The 17,031-nt window shown below is 41.8% G+C and overlaps 1 protein-coding gene across 1 annotated transcript in view; it reads left to right on the forward strand.

Moving 5' to 3' along the window:
- Positions 1-15,277: 15,277 nt before the first annotated feature.
- ARPC1A (actin related protein 2/3 complex subunit 1A) overlaps positions 15,278-17,031 on the forward strand; it is a 30,323-nt gene continuing 28,569 nt past the window's right edge. The window contains exon 1 of the mRNA XM_012759041.3: positions 15,278-15,405. The gene's annotated coding sequence lies outside the window, so the exon portion shown is untranslated. The remainder of the gene's footprint in view (positions 15,406-17,031) is intronic.

Raw genomic sequence — 17,031 nt, forward strand, 5'->3', positions numbered from 1 at the left:
AGCCCTCCATGCCCTAGGCCACAGCAGGTAGGTGTGGACTGCCAGAAGCTCACCTTCCCTGCACCTGCTTTGCTCCTAGCAGTGGTAGTACACTGCCCAGTGGGGCACCCCATGCTCCCCAGCTTCCAGTCTTGATCACACCTGATCTCATGCAACAGGAACCCCACAGCACCCCCCACCTCTTCAGTTGCAGCTCTCCTCTCTGGATTCTCGCAGCCCTCGGGTGGGGTGGGATGGGGTGCTGTCCACCTGCAGAATAGGTGCAGGTAGTCCTGATGTCCCCATCTAGTGGCAGTTTCCTTATGTGATGCCACTTGATGCTAGACCTGGAATGTGAGTACTCGGTACACACTCATTTTCCCTGGAGATCCATGGAGATATCTGCAAGTTTATGGCAATGTGTGTTCACCTTTCACATCCCCCACAATATCATTCTTCACTGGGGATTTCATCACCAATGGTTGCATTTAGGGTTTTTTTGTTGGTTTTTTTTTAACTTATTTTTTTAGTAGAGATGAGAGTCTCACTCTTGCTCAGGCTGGTCTCAAATCCTGAGCTCAAGCAATCCTCCCACATTGGTCTCCCAGAGTGCCAGGATTACAGGTGTGAGCCACCACACCTGGACAAATTTAGGTTTCTAATACTAAGAAAATAATGAAGAATCATCATCACAGCTACCATTTCTTGAGCACTAAGTGCAGGTGGGATTTTAGGGGCACAACTTAAAATAGTCCTTTCTTTTTTTTTTTTTTTTTTTCTATTTTTTTTCTTTTTTTTAGGTCAAATTCAAACTCAAGACTGAAAAATAGTCCTTTCTTACTCCCTTTATTTCAGAACCAATCAAGGGAAAAAACATTGGGGACAAATATATGACTCAAAATACCAGTTTTATTATGCTGTAACTCTAGTCTGAGGATGTGGCTCTATTGTGTGTCCACCATGGGCATCCTCATCTTTGCCTCAGAATTAAAGATGCCTGCAGCACTGAACAACCACAGGCCAGCTCCCTGCGGGGCATCCACTGCCTTGAGCAGAGAAACAACCAGAACTCATCATCCTGCAAGTAGATTTAAAAGCAGAGACAAGATAGGGTTCAGCCTTCCTGGTTTCTTATTCCAAACACAAGATAAATCACTCCTCCTCCCATGGAGAGAAGCAAGGGAAAGGTGAGGAGAAAGAAAAAGAACATTATTCTAGAGCAGTGGTTCCCAAAACACAGTCTGGACCAGCAACATCAGTGTCACCTGGAGAGTTGTTAGAAATGCCTATTCTCAGGCGTGGCTCTATACCTACTGAGTCAGCAGTGCTGGGGGTAGGTCCAATATCTGTGGTTTAATAAGCCCTCCAGGTAACTCAGATGTGTGATAGAGTTTGAAAGCCACTGCTGTAGCAGAAGTCTGCCCTTACAGAAACACGGAGCTAGGGATGGAGGTTTCACCTACTTTTTTTTTTTTTTTACAAGAGCCTGGCAGATGGCAAATACTTCTCACATTTTATTTACCCTATGAGGTGGGTATAAATATCCCCATTTGTCAGGTGAGGAAAATGAGTTCAGAGAAGTTCAGTGACTTGCCTGTGGTCATATAAACCCTGTGCCAAGGAAAGGCAAGTTGTCTTTTATTTGAATTACTCATGGAAAATTGATTTGGTTGCCTCTGTGTGGGATTAACCAGAACAGCTAAAAATCCAGGACTTGGCTCAGGTTGAGGGATGGGGGTGAGGATGAAGCCTAAGCACCAACTTCCATGGATTCCAGAAGTTATTTCTGGCCTTGTGTTCAAACATCTGGATTAGTCAGCTATTGGTGAGGTTAAGGTTCCCTGTTCATTTACAGTTTTCTCTCAGGAATGGTGGTCAGTTTGAGTTTTAGCCAAAAGTGATAACCCGTTGACCTTTGGATTCAAGCTGAGCCTTATCTTACTATTTGCTTAGGGAGGAAACAAAAAAAAGGACATGGAATCTTTTTCTTAATTCTCTAACCCTAAAATAATGGCAAATGGTAAGCTTGGGAAGTTAAGAAAATCAGAGGCCCTTGAACTCAATCTTCTGCTGAAAAAAAGAAGGAAGAAAAAAAGAAAAAAGAAAACCAGAGGCTTGACTCAAGATGAGTTCTATGATTAATGTGTAACCATCTCCTTTCAGAGCAGAAACCTGAAAGGGATCCCTCCCCCTGAGCTCTCACCTAGGCAGGGACTACTCAGGAGGATTCCTATACACCCTGACTCAGGAGGCGGTTCAGCTCTTTCCACCTGCTAAGTCTTAGCCTCCAGGATTAGATACTGTCTAAGGCAGATCCCCCACCCTCCTTTGGTTGGCCCTGGTCTGGCTGTTCTAACACAGCAAGGATATACTTCCACGTTCCAGGCTGCAGTCCGGCCTCCAGCACCCAGAGGTGATGAGGCCGTGTCTCCAGGGTCTTCTTTCCATGCCTTGATCTATCCTCACTCTTTTATCCATGTCCCCTTGTTGGTCACAGGGCTGGATATACCACCAGTGGCCATGGGCTGTCTTAAGCAAATTGGTGCATGGATCAACACTGAGCCTAGACCCTGCCTTCACATTCATGGGCCACAGAGTTTAGTTCTCTAAAGTGGCATTATATCCATACCCACATGTATTGACCAAGCTCTGAATATGGGCTCTAGGCCTGTTCTCTGGGATACAGAGGTAAATGAGAAAGAAGGTCCTCCTTGAGGAGCTCAGCACCTGGTGGAGAGGTAGATGCACACAACAATCATTACAAGGCTGTGGGCCAATGTTCTCCTACGTGCCATTTGCATTTCATGGGAAGGGAGCACAGAGGAGGAGCAATTGGATCATCCCAAGGTGGCTGGATGGAGCACCTCCAAAGAGAGCGTGACCTGTACAAGAGTCTAGAGCAGTGCCATGCAATGGGTGGTCCTGTCTGTTACCTGCCCATAACAGCAGAAGTGCAGAAACTGAGAGGAAGTTTTTAGAAATTTTTATAGCAATCAACACTGTGACATCCAAGTGCAATACTGGTGTCTTTTATAGAAGTTATTGGTGTTGATATTAAAATTAAAAATTAAAATAAAAAATAAAATATTTTAACAAAAATTTAAAAGAATGAATAAAACTGATCCTTTGCCAGGCAGAGAAGAGAAGGAAATTCCAGAGAGAAGGCCCAACACGTGCAAAAGTACAGAGGTGGGACTTGCCCAGGGGTTCAGCATGAGGCAAGAGAGCTGCAGAGAGGTGGGAAACAAAACTAAAAGGGTAGGCAGGGGTGAGTCTGTGAAGGGCCCTGTTGGGTACAATATTCCATAAACTCCAGAAGGAAATCTTACTAATATTTAAAATCCACTTGTGGGATGTGATGAGCAGTAGCTTTTCTTTCTTGGGAAGATGCTCACATCACAATAGCAAAGCAAGCCTCTTAGCCCCTGAAGAGATGCCACACACAGGCATGCAGGAAGCACTGGGTCTCGGGATTGCACCCTGGCCCTCTCAACAGCCTGGCAGAGTTCAGTCCTAAGGGGCATGCTAGGCCTCTAAACCCTCCCAACCTCATGCAGAACAAGCTAGGTATGACCCAATGGTACCCATTACTGAGAAGACAGCCTACATAGAAGTAACCCTGGCATCTAGGGGAGCTTTCTAGCAAGAAGGGAACAAAGATGTCAGAACTCCCTGCCCTGACCCACATGGACTTTCTCCACCCTCTCTCTTTCACTGTCTTCCAGAGTGACACAGATTTCAACAGCAGTCCATTGAGGAAGAAAATATGAAAATGGAAAACTGGGTCTATCCTGAGAATGTTTATTATGCAGAAGAAAGTACAAGCCAGAAACAGACCAGCGCTGAAGAATAAGAGAGCTATGGTGGAAAATGAGTTTGGGGATGTAAATCCCAGCCATTAGAGGAATTAAAATTAGTTGGCTTCTCTGAGGCTGCATTAAGCATTTGAATGACAGTAACAATGGATCTGTTTTAGTTGAGTTCCTACATGTTCACGTCAAGGACAGAATATGTATTGTCTGTGACCTGGCTGTTCTCTAGAAAGAATTCCTCACATTGATAATTTTAATGCCTTGTCCTAATACAGCTTGAATAAAAGAAACATAAAATATAATCAACTGGAGCTTTATTGATTGGTTGATTGATTGACAGAGACAGGGTCTCACTCTGTCATCCCAGGTAGAATGCAGTGGTATCATCATAGCTCACAGCAACCTCAAACTCCTGGGCTCAAGTAATCTTTCTGCTTCAGCCTCCTGAGTAGCTAGGACTAAAGGCATGCGCCACCATGCCAGCTTGCTGCTTGTTTTTAAATGAAAAAATTTTATTTGTCTAAGACTTCCCAATCTAAAGGCAATTTTTACAATTGCCATATAAAAAAGTTATGTCATATCCCTATATCCTAACTCACAGGCACAGGTTTGTTTCTATTGGAAACCATGAAAACTATACAGTGTTGATAAAGTTGTTTCTAAATTTTAAAAGGGTATAGTCATTAAATGAAGACAAACTAGGTTTTCTAAAGTCAAGGAAAGATATGGAACCCCATGAAGGGATGTTAAGATCCATCCAGGCCAAGGTCCCACGTGACCCCTGCATGTTTTGCCTGCGCATCTCCCAGAAGGTTCACATATGGGGGGGGTCAACTCTGTGAGGGCAGGCAGTTTTGTGTGTTTTGCACACTGCTGTACCCTCAGCAACCAGAGTGCCAGGCCTGGTTGCATATGGTAAATACATGTAGAGTGAGTGAATGATAAAGCCAACCAACTGCCTCCCAAGGTAGTCATTCCCAGACATTACAGGAAAGTTCTTCCTTGAATCAAGCTGACACCTGCTCATGATAGTGTCCACGTGCTGATTCTGGTTTCATATTCAGGGCCCTGAAGAACCACTTTAATAGAAGACAGTTCTCATGGTCTGTCCAAGTTCTCTCTTCTCTAGGTTGAATATTCTTGGGTCCTTCAACCTTCCCTTGTGTGGTAGGATTTCCGCTTGTGGCCTTCCGATACTCCTCAACCCTGTTTCCTTTCTTCACTTTCCTAGTCTTTGGAGAGCTGCAGGCAGAAATCATTGTTCAAGAGCACTGGAGGGAGGAATACTATTTCTTTCGTGGGTCACTCTCCATCTTCACACAGGGCACATCATCATTGTGATGGTTCTAAGTTTGGTGCTCTCTAGGCAGCTCTGGAGGGATCTTTGGTTCCGTCCACACAACTGAACCAAATGTGGTAACACCGCCCTCTGGTGGCAGGGGCTCTAACTGCTGTGTGTGTGAATTTCCTGGGTGACACCAAATGACACAATCTTAAAATTACATTAGAATTTGGGGGCTAGAAGGGACACTTAGAGGACATCTACTCCAACTCTCAGCCAGTTGGGGATTCCCTTCCATAACATCCCTGAAAAAACAGTAACCCAACTTCTACTTGAACCATGCCAGTGAAAAAAAGGCAACCCATCCCAGTTTTGACTGATAATCATGGTCAAAAAGTCCCACTTTATACTGAACCAGAATACATCTCCTGCTGTTTTATGCCCTTATTTTGCTCTAGTGTTTACCTCTACAATTACATGGGCTTTTGGCGGGGTTTGTTGTTGTTGTTGTTGTTGTTGTTTTGAGACAGAGTCTTGCTCTGTTGCTGGGGCTAGAGTGCCATGGTGTCAGCCCAGCGCACAGCAACCTCAAACTCCTGGGCTCAAGCAATCCTCCTGCCTCAGCTTCCTGTGTAGCTGGGACTACAGACATGCACCACCATGCCTGACTAACTTCTATTTTTAGTAGAGACAGGGTCTTGCTCTTGCTCAGGCTGGTCTTGAACTCCTGACCTCAAGCAATCCTCCCACCTCAGCCTCCCAGAGTGCTAGGATTACAGGTGTGAGTCACTGCGCCCAGCCTCAATTACAAAGGTCTAATCTGTACACTCCAAAGTCAGGAAGATAAGGGTTCCTCTTTCCCAGCAATTAGATAGTTGCCAACTTTGTTCTAGCAATCTGTGGGACTTCCATCACTTTTCCTCCTGCTGGAGATTTGTTGTGAAAGGGCCAACTTTGAGTTACAGTTGAATCAAAGGCTGGAAGGGAACTTGTTGGCTATTGTAAGAGACTACTCTTTCCACTTCGTCCTGAGCCCTGGCTTAGGCTAATAAAAAATGTGTTCTGGGGCTTTGCAGCAATTATTTCCACAAAACTTTTCTCTACAGATACTGGAGAACTCTATTATGAGAACTAGGTTTGGTGATTTAAAAGGCTACTGTGGGAGTAGGCACAGGATGCTTCAACATAGGCGCCCAGCTCAGCCTTGGAAGGTAAAGGAAGGTGTCTGGAGGAAGTCATGTCTCTGCTATAGCCTAAGGACCAGTAGGAGTTAGGCACTGAGGGGAGAGGGAGCATGTGGGAATGGAAAGTGGCAGGAGGTAGGGCATATCAGCTAAGAATGTGCTTGGCTCCAGGTAGCAGCACACGGAGCCAACAGTGGCCTTAAGCAGCAGAGGCATTTAATGATCTTGCATACACACCCTGCCCTGCCACAGCAGACGGTTTCAGAATGAGTGCAGTGTGAAAGAGCCAGGTCTCCACCACTCCACGCTGCTTCATGCTTGGGCCTGTCAAGGCAGCTGCTGCCATAGCATTAAGCATCACATCTTCCCCAACCATGTTCAAGACAGTAGAAAGAAACAGGCTTCCTCACTATTCTTTTCATCAAGGAGCATATTTTTTTTCTTCCAGAAGCTCCCCAGGAGACTAACTCTTGAATGCTGATTGGCAGCAATGGGTCAGATGCCCATCCTGAAACTACTTAGCAGTAAGTGGGAATGGGGTTACCACATTAGATGTGGACCAATCATGGTTTGTTCCCCAGGCTAGGAGAGGGCCCAGCTTCCCTGAGAGCCACCTGAACAAAAGTGAGGAAGCCATGGGGGGAAAGGTGTTGTGTGGATAGCCAGAGTGTCTGCCACACAGAGGATGTGCTGAGAGATAAAGGTGACAGATCATGAGAGACCTTGATGACTTTATGGAGTGTGGACTTTAGTCTGAGGGTGAGAGAGATTTGTCTCATGGTTTCCTCATAATCTGATTCATTGTACAAGTATTCCTGTGCTTTTGGCAGGAATGTAGCATAAACGCAGTTGTGTCTCACTGCATCACAACAGAAGACACATGGTGGCAATCTGTGCTTTGTTTGTGATGTTAACTTTGATCATTTGATTCAGGTGTCCATCTCAATTAAGGAACCATTCTATAAAATAATTAGTATGGGCTCTTTAAGACTGCCAATGTCACAAAATCAGAAAAAAAAAAAAAAAGGCTGAGGTGGGAGGGTAGCTTGAGGTCAGGAGTTCAAGGCTGTAGTGTGTTATGATTGTACCTGTGAATAGCCACTGCACTCCAGCCTGAGAAACAGTGAGGCCCTATCCCCCGCCTCCAAAAAACAAAAAAAAACAGGCTGAGTTGAGGAACTATTCCAGATTAGAAATAAAGAAACATAGCAACTGGCCGGGCACAGTGGCTCACGCCTGTAATCCTAGCACTCTGGGAGGCTGAGACAGGTGGATTGCTCGAAGTCATGAGTTCGAGACCAGCCTGAGCAAGAGCAAGACCTCATCTCTACTAAAAATAGAAAGAAATTAACCGGACAACTAAAAGTATATATACATAAAAAATTAGCCAGGCATGGTGGTGCATGCCTGTAGTCCCAGCAACCCAGGAGGCTGAGGCAAGAGGATCCCTTAAGCCCAGGAGTTTGAGGTTGTTGTGAGCTAGGCTGATGCCAAGGCACTCTAGCCCAGGCAACAGAGCGAGACTCTGTCTCAAAAAAAAAAGAAACATAACAACTAAATATAACAAGTGATATTAGATTGGCTCTAAGATTGAGGGGAAAAAAATTGCTACAAGGGTCATTATTGGAAAAAGTGAAATTTGAATATAAACATAACTACCTTATAATTATTTGTTATATTATTAAGTGTTATAATTAACATAGTAATTATTATGGTAAATATTTAATAATATTGAATTAATTTTAAATGTTCTGAATTTAATGACTCTATTATGGTTATATAAGAGAAGTTCCTTGTTTTTCAGAGATATATACTGATGTAATGAGGAATAAAGAGGCATAATGTCTGCGATTTACAAATGACTCAGTAATAACTTGTTATTACTATGATATAAACATATAATATATATGAGAGAGATAAAGCAAATGTGACAAATTGTTCACACAATTGGTGAGTCTAAGTAAAAATGTATAATGATATTCATTAACCTCACATATTTTTGCAACTTTTCTGTAGGTCTAAAAGTTTTTATGGGAAAAAAAAAGAAATATGTAGGAGGCAGATGTGATGTGACTTGGTAACTAACTTCCTAGAAGCCAGTAATTAATCTGTGGTGGATGATGAAACCTTAAACTGAGAAGTAGAGAGGAAAGTAGAATCTGAATCTGAAGTGAGGAGGAGCAGGGAAATAACAGGTCTTATACATATTGAATTAAGTGGGAGCTAATGAGATGCCAGGTGGAGGATCTCAGTAACAGTCTAAATTATCAGGAGTCAGGAACAAAGTGAAACATGCAGCTTAGGGTTGGCAACCTATGGTTGAAGCCAAGAGCTTGTGAAATCATTTAGAGGATGTGTGTGGAGGGAGGCAGAATCTTAGGCTCACCAGCATTTAAGGTTCAGGTCTAGAAGCAAGAACCAAACAAGAACCGTCACACTCATAAGCAAACCAGCTATTTCATTCAGTGTTCTTATGAAAATCATCATCAGATTTGCAATTTTCTACCACTTTAAATTTGTTCCTAGAGACACTCTTCTTGTTAACTTCTCTCTAGATGTGGGATTATTAAACTTTTGCCAACATTTTCATTTGGAAGCATGATATAGTAAGAAGCCTACAAATGCATTTTGACATAAGTACACAAAACAAAGGTATGCTGTATGCTACAATTAGTACAGTCATCACAGCTTAATTCATTCCTGAAAACAATTCTCAGATCAAATGAGCTTGTATTATATTATTTTAAATGAGAAAATAAGAATGTATTCCAAGCCTGTCCAAAAACTCTAACCAATTTCTCCAAATATCACTAAAACCCTCTTAAACACCTATAAAACAATCCTCCAAACACCTCGGCATAATATGAACATTTAAACATGAATCACCTATTTAACACTAAATGAACTTCATAGTGATTATGTTTGCAAGCAAAACACAATGATATGAACTCTACTGAATGAGAACTAAATATTCTCTCTAACCTGAAACAAACATATATATAAAGCAAACAATACAATAATGTGTTAAAAATATATAATTAATGCAATAGGATTTAGCAAACTAAAATACACAAACAGGGTCATTTTTTAAATGATTACTTATGGAATGATTCTGGTAATGGAAGACTAGGGCAACAGACAACCCTCCCACTAAACAATAATTAGAAAAGTGGACAAAATATCTAATCAAAGATAAGAGAGAGCTAATGAGTAAACACCTACCAGGCCAATATCCAAAAGAAAAGAGAACATAAAAGAGTGAGCCCAGCACTTAGGACTGCTTACTGATTCCAGAACAGGTGGTTGAGAGTCTAAGCACGTACTTTTGACATCCTCTCAGGAGTCCATGGCCCTCCAAGGATGAGGAGTCTTGGTAAATGCCCGTTATATTAGTCAGGGTGCTCCAGAGAAACAGAACCAATAGGAGATATATATATAGATGTAGATATTTAGATATATATAGAGAGAGATAGAGACAGACAGAGAGAGACAGAGATATTAATAGATATCTCTCTTTCAGCCCCACACCCCAACCTCCAGGGAAGGGAGAGGGGCTGGTTATTAAACATTTACCAGCACACTAATGATTACTATTTTCTCTTCCTGGATAATGCAAAGGCTTTAGAATACCATAATTCTATTATCCCTAATTTGTATCTTTTGCTGCTTTCTATGGTGCACATTCTCCCATCATGGCCACTTTCAAGCTACCAACATGAGGCTACTGAACATGGAGTTGGGAATAGATGGGTACCATCGATTCTCCTGAGTCAGTATGAGCCAACTTCAGCATACCTCTGAATTAGTCTTTGAAAATGGAATAATAAAAAATAATCAATCCAAAAGAAGGCAAGAAAGGAGAGAAAAATAAATAGAATAGGCAGAACAAAAAGAAAGCATATAATAAAATGGTTAAATTAAACTCTAATATATTACTAATTGCTTTAAATGTAAATGGACTTGATATTCCAGTTAAAAGACAAATATGCTATAAAAATAAAATGCAACTATATGTTTTTATGGGAAACAATCTGACACTTACCCGGCAGGGGAGATACCATGATCATGAAGGTGGTTTTCCCAGGGTGAGACTTATCCACTGTATTCCAGATGAGCTGACCTGAGATTTCCTCAAATGTGGGAAACTTGGGAGAAAAAAAGAAACAATCTAAAAACATAAGGTCACAGAAAAGTTGAAAGGAGATAAAAAGATATATTAGGCAAATACCAACAAAAAAGAAGCTAGTATAGCTATACAATTGATTCTTGAACAACATGGGAGTTGGGGTACCAACTCCCCAGCACAGTCAAAATCCACATACAATTTTTGACTACCCAAAAACTTAACTACTAATAGCCAACTCTTCTATTGGAAACCTTACCAATAACGTTGATTAACCCATATTTTGCATGTTACATATATTATACATTGTATTCTTACAATAAAGTAAGCTAGAGAAAAGAAAACGTTATTAAGAAAATTAGAAGGAAGAAAAAATATATTTACCATTCATTATATGGAAATGGACCATCAAAGTCTTCATTTTTAATGTCTTCATACTGAGTAGGCTGAGGAGGAAGAGGGAGAGGAGTTGGTCTTGCTGTCTCAGGGGTGGCAGAGGCAGAAGAAATCTGCATATAAGTGGACCCATGCAATTCAAGCCCATGTTGTTCAAGGTCAACTATATTAATATTAGAGAAAATAAATATTAAAGTATTATTATTAATATTATTATTATTTCATAATGATACAACATTCAATTCATCAGATATTCTATTATAGACAGGTACCTATAATATAGTCTCAAAATATATAAAGAAAAAAATTATAGCATTAGAGTAAAAATAGACAAATCCACAATCATATGGGATATATTAACACAACTTTCTTAGTAACTGAAAGAATAAACAAGCAAAAACAAATCAATAATTAAGATAGAAATTGCACAAGTAAGGTAGAAATCAATAACAAAAATAGAACTTAAAACTGCCATGTTTGGAAATTTAAAAAATATAAATTCTACACAAACTCTTCCAGAAAATTAAAGAGCAAAGAATACTTCTGAATCCATTTTATAAGGTCAGAATTATCATGATACCAAAACTAGAGATTACATAAAAAGTAAACTACAATTCTTCATAAGCATAAATGAGAAAATTCTTAAACAAAATTTTAGCAAATTGAATACAATAATAAGATATAAAAAGGATAATACATCAAGTGGGACTTTTCTCAGGAATGCAAGTATAGTTTAATACTCTAAAATAAATCAATATAAAAACAATAAAACTTCTAAAAATAGGAGAAAAGCTATGTGACATTGGGTTAGGTAAAGATTTCTTAGATATGACACCTAATAAATGGACTTGCTCAAAATTAAGAACTTCAGCTCAGTGCCAGGTGCAGTGGCTCTGTAATCCTAGAACTCTGGGAGGCTGAAGCAGGAGGATCACTCGAGGTCAGGAGTTCGAGACTAGCCTGAGCAAGAGCGTAATCCCATTTGTACTAAAAATAGAAAAAATTGGCTGGGCAATTTAAAATAGGAAAAAAAATTAGCCAGACATGGTGGTGCACACCTGTAGTCTCAGCTACTTGGGAGGCTGACGCAGGAGTATTGCTTGAGCCCAGGAGTTTGAGGTTGCCGTGAACTAGGCTGATGCCATGGCACTGTAGCCTGGGCAACAGAGCAAGATTCTGTCTCAAAAAAAAAAATATATATATATATATATATATAAACTTCTGCTCTTTGAAAGATATTAAGAGAGTGAACAAAAAGAGAAGCCACAGATTGGTAAAAAAAAAAAATATTTGGATATAATAACTTATGACAATCAATTTGATAAAATATTTCTAAATAATTTCCACAATTTATCAAGTTCTTTTAGCATGTCAAAAACTATGAAGCACTTTACATAGTCTATTTTATTTTTATTTATTTTTTATTTTCTTACAGTACTTTTGTTGTTTAATACATTGTCCATTTTAATCCTTAGAACTCTAGGAAATGGGAACTATTATCCTCATTTTCCAGATAAATTTAGAGAAGTTGACCAACTTGACAGTGGATATAGATGATAAGCTGCATAGCCAAAATTTAAATCCCATTATATCTAGTTCCATAGTCAATTAACTCTCTTAACCACTCCATCATACTATCTTTTAATTAAACTAATCTAACCTTGCATAACAACATGTGAACATGTGCTAGAAACAAAATGTGTAAGAAGTGGCCCTGGGCTCCAGGAGATATACAGGCTAGTGGACTACAGATTTCACTTATCATCAAATTAGATAACAGTACATGCTATTCATAAGTATGCTTGTGTGCTTGTCTTGTAAGTATGGTATTTTGTGATAGTATGCTATTTAAAGACCACCTGAGACTACCCTATGCCCCTAGATACCCCATAAACTGGTCCCATCCCCGATCTGTGGAAATGAACTGGATTAGCAGCCCAGAGTGGAAAAATCCACATGCATTTTTCAGTTCATCTGTACTGAATTGTACAAAGTCCTTTCTATAAAAAGCTTTCCCCACTGGGACCATACTCAGCAATAAGGACAATATCAAAGCATAGGATCATTATTAACACAGAATATGCATTTATCTTTTTGTCTCTTTGCTTACTTATAGCTTTTATAGGCATTGATTCAATAATATTTCCAACAGTCTTTGTGGTGAGTAGGTGGCAGGCATTAGGGGCAGACAAGCATTTAGTGTTCAATGATACAGCTGGTGGCATGAACAAGAACCAATCTTCTTACTCTCCAGATCCACATTCTAGTTATTAAATCAAAGCTCTCTTGAGCAGAAGGAAATCCTCAGGCCTCTGCAAACATGTAATTTTTCTAAACTATGATTGGTTATGTTCCTAATGTATCTATCTATACAAGCCCCATCTCTCGTTATCAACTAGAGGTAACCTCTGTTGTCCTTTGACATCCCAGACTGTTTCTTTCATTCATTCACACTTTCATTCAACAAACATTGACCAGGACTTTCCAGGTTCAAGGCATTGTGCATTTCTTTGCATTTAAAATTATTTGTGAGCCAGGTGTGGTGGCACACAACTGTAGTCCCAGCTACTCAGGAGGCTGAGGTGGGATCATTTGCACTCAGTAATTTGAGGTTGTAGTGTGTAATGACTGCACTTGTGAAAGCCACTGCACTCAAGCCTGGGCAACATAGCAAAACCCCATCTCTACAAAGAAATTAAAATAATTTATGGACTGGTCTTATCCTAGTTTCAAAGTTCTTTGAGGACAGAGGGATTTTAATCTACCCTTCTTCACACTTCACAAAATGCTTAACACAATACCTAGCAATTGGTGAGTACTCATTAAATATCTGATGGCTTGAATCTTGACCAAATTCCAGTTCAAATCCAATCAGTAAAGCACACAAAGCTATCCCATGGCAGTGTCCAATCCCTCCCTCTCTTTCCCACTTCTAAGTATTACCTTCCCTGGTACTAATTTTTCAAAAGGCAGAGTCCTCATTTTGAATACATCAGTATCATTATACATGTCTAAAAAACAAGCACTAAGTGTAACTCACCTTCCTTGGAATACCACTCTTATACCAGGGTATGATGGTATAATACAAAAGGCCAGAGCAGAAGGAAAGCCCTGACCCTGCCTTGTTTCAAAACCTTCAAGTCTCAAAATACTGTGGTCTTGTTTCCTCAGTTACAGAATAAGGCAGATTAATTTAAAGATCCCCATTTAGAGCTAACATTCTATCTCCTGGAATGACTCATAAAATATGAAATGAAATGTATCAAATGGTAAGCTTTAGTTAGGCTAAATTGAAAAATACTGATTCAAAAGATAGAACCAGAGATTAATAGTAAATGTCTGTTATTTTTCCAGGGCTAACATTTCTTGTCATTTATCATAAAGAGTCTGGTATTAATTTGTATGTGTTATTCTCATCTACCCAGATTATAAACTTCTTCAAAGAAGAAAGTGTACTTTGTAAAGAGGTGGGATCCAAATAGGATACTGTTGGTACTTCAGCTCTGGGTACCAACTCCATATTCTTGGGGACTGGTTCCTGTAACTTGCAGACACATGAGGAATCCTTGCTTTCTGTGCATGCTGTCCTTCCGTTGCCAAGTTGTGTCTCCAAGGTGTAGTTAATCTATAATGATCTTTTCACTTTCTCTGTCCTTGTTACTCTATGACCAAAGACTTTGTCACTAAGGGGAAGTTAAAACCAAAGATTTCTGGTGCATTAGTGCTCCAATGGACAGCGAGATTCACTAACCCCAAAGAACACAGTGTGAGTCTGAAATTTGGAGTTTGACAAGTTCACTTTTGTAAGCATCACCTTACAACCAAGTATTGGAATCAAACATGTAAACCACGAAAGGGAAAGAAACACGTCCTTGGTTAGCCACCTGTTAAGGGGGGACAGGGGATGCTACTACAAAATTTCTGTCGGTTCCAGGGTAGCAGCCTAGTTGGAAGTGGGGTTCAGGGCATTTCTTACAAGATGCATCCACACAGCAAGACACTAGCTTCACATGTACAGGGGGAATTTATAAGTTCCCCCAACTCTCCTTTCCTGAGGTGCCATCTTGGGAACAGGGCACAAGTGATTCTGACCAAGGAAGGGTCGAGAAGTTTCCTGGGGAGTTTGAGGGGCTTTCCAGAGAGGGAGCATGGAGGCGCGCTAAGGTCGACCGCCTCCGCCCGGGCTCTCCGAAAGAAGAAAACCTTAGTAGTTCATCAGGTCCACGAGCCCCAAAAGGCCCCAATCCTCAGTTAACTCATCTCCTGACAAAAGCACTTGTGAAACCGCCAAAGCTCCAAACCTCGGCTGGCAATTCTGAGGAAATGTTTCGAGGAAAGGAGTAAGACATCCACGCCTTCTTTCCAACACCTAGCGTTTTGGGGCGCCGCCTCTGAGCAGCCACCACAGCCGACCCTCCCCCGCCACAGCCGACCGCTCGCCCGAGCTGTGCGCATACGCAGACCGCGCGGGCGGCCGCGCTGCGCAGGCGCCGTGGCCATTTCCGGGATCTGTCAGCCGCTCCCTCTGGGCCTCGGTCCTCCGCCCGCGCCCGCGGAGCCCGTTCGCGTCGACTGACCAGAGTCCGCGAATTCTCCGCTCCGATCCCGTCCGGACTGTTCCCACCCCAGGTAAGGGGTAACAGGAGCGAGCGTCTCGCCCTGTTGGCCTCCACTGCCCCGACCTGACACCGGACTTGGACCTGCGGGGGCGGTGAGGCGGGGGCTTAGGCCGCGAGGCCGAGGGGCCGGCCGGGTCTCCCTACGCGGGCCTCCTGAGGGGCGGGGGATCCTCGTTCTCTGTGGGCCCTGTGAGTGCCTTGGGTTCCCACCGAATGATGGCTTTTCTTTAGATTTTCGAGCTCCAAGCCTCTCCGCTGCCAGAATTAACGGCTCCTTCTCCTGCGCCCCCATAGCCCTATTTGCACCTCACCTATGGGCATTTATCATAGTCGGTAAAATTGTGTTAAGCAGAATTATCTCCCCCTAATCAAGCGTCACAAGGGATCATTCGTCTCTTTCTTTTGCTTTTAGAATAGGTCCCTGCACACAGTAGGCGCCCATGCAATGTTTGTCTCCAGGGCAGCCCTCAGTCCTTCATTTATTGAGGGACCTTCGCGAACTCGAGAAAAACCTTCCCCAGAGTTCCTCAAGATTCCCCCTCAAGACTGCCGCCTGCCCCCAAGTCAAAATTGCACCCTTCTCTGCGCTCCTGTTCGCTTTGTGGAACCTTTTATGTAGGACTGCCAAAGTGCCAATCCTGACACCACCACTTTGTTGGGTGACCCTGGCAAAATTGCTTCTCTGTGCCTGTGTTTCCTCATCTGCAATAAGAAGATTCTTGGTGGTTTCTTGGGGCTCAAATGAACTTATTGGCATAAATTACTTGAAATAGTTCCTGACCCAGAACAGTTTTTCAATACACATTAGCTATTATTGCTGCTTCTGTGTGGGCATTCTGTGCATTATCTATCTTCTCTCCCCCCCACCCGCCTTCCCCCCGCCACCAGACTTGCGGACCAGAATGGTGTCAGATTTATGTTTCTGGCCCCAACCCGGTATTTACAACACTGCTGGGAACATGGTAGGCACTTAATAAATTGTAGCTTAGAATCTTTGATTATGAAGCCATCTGTTCTCATACTTCAATTTTGGAACCTTCTGTCTTCAAGTTATTGCTTCGATTACCGAAATTATCATAGTTCTGCCCTTTTTAAATCAGTTTTATCTAATCTTTTGGTTTCACTTAAGCCCTGGGTTTTCAGGTACCTAAAAACAAAGTGGGCCGGGGTAGGTGGCTCACATCTGTAATCCTAACACTCTGGGAAGCCCAGGCGGGTGGATCGCTGAAGGTCAGGAGTTTGAAACCAGCCTGAGTAAGAGCGAGACCTCGTCTCAACTAAAAACAAAAAAAAAAAAGAAAGAAAGAAAGAAATTGGCCAACTAAAATATATAGAAAAAATTAGCCGGGCATGGTGGCGCATGCCTGTATTCCCTCCCAGCTACTCAGGAGGCTGAGGCAGGAGGATCGCTTAAGCCTAAGAGTTTGAGGTTGCTGTGAGGTGTGCTGACACCATGGCACTCTTGCTGGGGCAACAGAGTGAGACTCTGTCTCTCAAAATAAATAAACAAAAATAAAGTGGAGGATGTCAGTCAGGAGAGTGTTTTTGCCCTGTTAGGGAGTGTGGTAACTGTTTGGCTGCTTCCTACCACAAAGTATTCTGAGACCTTCTCTGGTTCATCTATTAATCGCAATTA

Source organism: Microcebus murinus, chromosome 19 (genome assembly GCF_040939455.1).
Source record: "Microcebus murinus isolate Inina chromosome 19, M.murinus_Inina_mat1.0, whole genome shotgun sequence".
Classification (NCBI taxonomy): Eukaryota; Metazoa; Chordata; class Mammalia; order Primates; family Cheirogaleidae; genus Microcebus; species Microcebus murinus.